Source organism: Vigna umbellata, chromosome 11 (genome assembly GCF_029865625.1).
Source record: "Vigna umbellata cultivar VRB3 chromosome 11, Vumbellata_1.0, whole genome shotgun sequence".
In the NCBI taxonomy this organism is placed as follows: Eukaryota; Viridiplantae; Streptophyta; class Magnoliopsida; order Fabales; family Fabaceae; genus Vigna; species Vigna umbellata.
In genome coordinates, this window is record NC_142175.1 from 21,265,754 (window position 1) to 21,268,997 (window position 3,244).

General features: G+C 37.0%; 1 pseudogene; it reads left to right on the forward strand.

The window, feature by feature from the left end:
* Positions 1 to 832: 832 nt before the first annotated feature.
* On the forward strand, positions 833 to 2,439 carry LOC148191166 (cytochrome P450 76AD1 pseudogene; annotated as a pseudogene).
* Positions 2,440 to 3,244: the final 805 nt, after the last annotated feature.

Genomic DNA, 3,244 nt, shown 5'->3' on the forward strand with positions numbered 1-3,244 from the left:
CAACGTTTTGTTTTTTAACTCTGACTGGGGAATCTACCGCGGTTCACTACTTAACCGCGGTATAAAAGGGGTATATGCCGCGGTTTCACAAGCAACCGCGGCCTATACGGATTAAAAAAATTAACCTAAATGGCATTTTTGAAATTATTTTCAAACTATATGCAGCGGTTCAGCTGGCAACCGCGGTATATTCCTCGAAATATTTAAAATTAATTTTAAATTTATTTCAGGTAGGAGAATAGGTCGCGGTTGCTCGTAGAACCGCGCCCTATCCCCCTGTAACGTGCTGAACACACTGTCTCCCCAACTGCCTTTTGGGGAATTTCAGTAGATGACAGGGGTATATGCCGCGGTTACTCTGCGAAACCGCGGCATATACCCCTGTAACTTCTGAAATTCTCTGACTGGCAGAGAAGTCTAGAAGTTACTGCGGTATATGCCGCGGTTGCTCTGAGCAACCGCGGCATATACCCTTGTAACTTTTGAAATTCTCTGACTCAGTCAGCCCCTGCAATAAATTGGCAGGGGTATATGCCGCGGTTCTCTGGACAACCGCGGCATATACTCTGTTATTTAATTTTTTATTCACACGTGGCGTCAAAGGGGATGGTTGACTGGAGTATATGTCGCGGTTTCGCGCTGAACCGCGGCATATGTGTTCGATTTATTTACAAAACTGCCACCGCGCACCACTATGCTGCGGTTTCCGATGAACCGTGGCATAATGTGCGCTGTAAAAACCCAATTTTTTACTAGTGTATCCTCCAGGGCCTTACCCTTTTCCCATCATAGGAAACATCTTGGAGCTTCAAAACCTGCCACACAGAAAACTTGCCGAGCTTTCCCAAATTTATGGTCCTATAATGAGTCTCAAGCTTGGTAGCATTACCACCATAGTCATTTCCTCTCCACATCTTGCCAGAGAAGTACTGCAAACAAAAGATCAAATCTTTTCCAACAGGACAATCCCAGATGCTGTTCGAGCTCTTGACCATCACTCAAATTCCGTTGCATGGCTTCCACCTTCAGAAGAATGGAGGATCCTTAGGAGGGCTTGTGTTACCAAAGTGTTATATTCTAAGCAGCTTGATTCTACAGAAGCTATTCGCCAAAGTAAGGTGAAAGAGTTGATGAATTATGTCAAGGAAAAATGTGAGAAAGGTGAAGCCTTGGATATTGGTGAGGCTTCCTTCACAACTGTGCTTAATTCCATATCAAACACTTTCTTCTCAATGGATTTAGCTCATTACGCTTCTGACAAGTCTCAAGAGTTCAAGGACATCATTTCGGGCATCATGGAAGAAACTGGAAGGCCTAATGTTGTTGACTTTTTTCCAATCTTTCGCATGCTTGATCCACAGGGTGTTCGGAGAAGAATGAATGGTTACTTTGGAAAGTTAATTGCGATTTTTGATGGACTCATAGAAGAAAGATTGCGTTTAAGGGCATTAGAAAATGAAGACAAGGCATGCAAGGACGCGTTGGATTCTGTGTTGGAACTCATGCTTGAAGAGAACTCAAAACTGACTCGTTCCCATGTTCTGCACCTGTTTGTAGTAAGTATATGTATATTTTTACAATAAATGCTATTTTGACACTCTTTGGCTTTAATAAAATTCATGATGTACGTTTGAAGTTAAATGTCATAAAAGATTTTCAATCTTACTAATCAACTCAACCTAATTAAGCCATATTGAATTTTAACCCTTAATCAACTCTAGAAATTCAATTTATAAATTCACCTTATTTCTAATTTTATTCAATATGAGAATTCTAATATATAAATTTCACGTTAAGACATATATATATATATATATATATATATATATATATATATATATATATATATATATATATATTTCACATTAATCATGGTTCGATATAAAGATTTATTTTTGGATTATTTTTTATACCATCTAAAAAATAAAATTTAAATTCAATTCAACTTGCAAGATTTAATTTCAATTTACTTATATACATACATAAATTTTTCTTATTTTTATTTTTATGCAACGTGAGAAGTTCAACCATTCGTAAGTTATATAATAGTCTCTGCGGGTTAATAAAAAATGTCTTAAATCTTGTAAATTACATATCTCTTATCCTATATATGACTTGACTTATTGATGTCAGGATTTATTTGTGGCTGGGATAGACACAACGTCAAGCTCAATAGAATGGGCGATGGCTGAGTTGCTCCATAATCCAGAAAAACTAGAGAAAGTTAGAAAAGAGATTCAAACCCTTGGCAAAGGTGAACAACTAAAAGAATCAGATATCTCAAAGCTTCCTTACTTGCAAGCAGTGGTTAACGAAAGCTTTCGTATACATCCACCCGGCCCATTGTTAGTGCCACACAAGCCAGAAGTTGATGTTGAAATAGGTAGCTTCATGGTGCCTAGAAGTGCACAAATTCTTATCAATATCGGAAGACGTTAAGGTAACGTCAAATTATAGAGGCTGACATCAACTGTTTATTGAACACGTTGGCCAATACAGAAGTCGACGTCTAATATGTGACTAAATAAACAATGCTTAGTTGGATGTAAAGGAGGATTTGACGTCAATTGAAAAGGGGGTGAGACGTAAAACTGATGTCGAATTTATCCCACGGCAATATGTTTATCCACACTGCTCAGTTGGATGTAAAGGAGGATTTGACGTCCACTGAAGGGGTGAGATGTAACATTGACGTCGAATATAGCTAACGGGATCGACGTCAACCTCATTGAGCCACAGAGGAGCTCGCCCATCGGTGCTTTTCTATGGTTGGCCACTGGAAGGGGTTTATTGTTGTTCAGTGTATAGGACGACGTCAACATACATATATTAAGGTCGTTCAGTGTATAGGCCGACGTTAAATTCTGTTTTTTTTTTTAAAAAAAATTGGATCGTTTTTTCTCATTTAACCATACCTGAAATATACAAACCAATTTTCCAATTCATATATTCGTAAAATTAATCAATTCACAGTTTAAACCATATCAAAAGTAAAACTAAAAGTTAAAGTTAAACCTAATGCTATCGTCAAAACAAAAAGAACTTAAAGGGTTTTTTTTAAATTGTTTCGTTTTCGCTCATTTAACCAAACCTGAAATACAGAAATCATTTTTCCAATTCATATATGCACAAAATTCATCAATTCATAGTTTAAATCATATCAAAAGTAAAACTAAAAGCTAATGCTATGATCAAAACAAAAAGAACTTAATGGAAAAACCTAAAGCTAAAGCTAATGAAAATG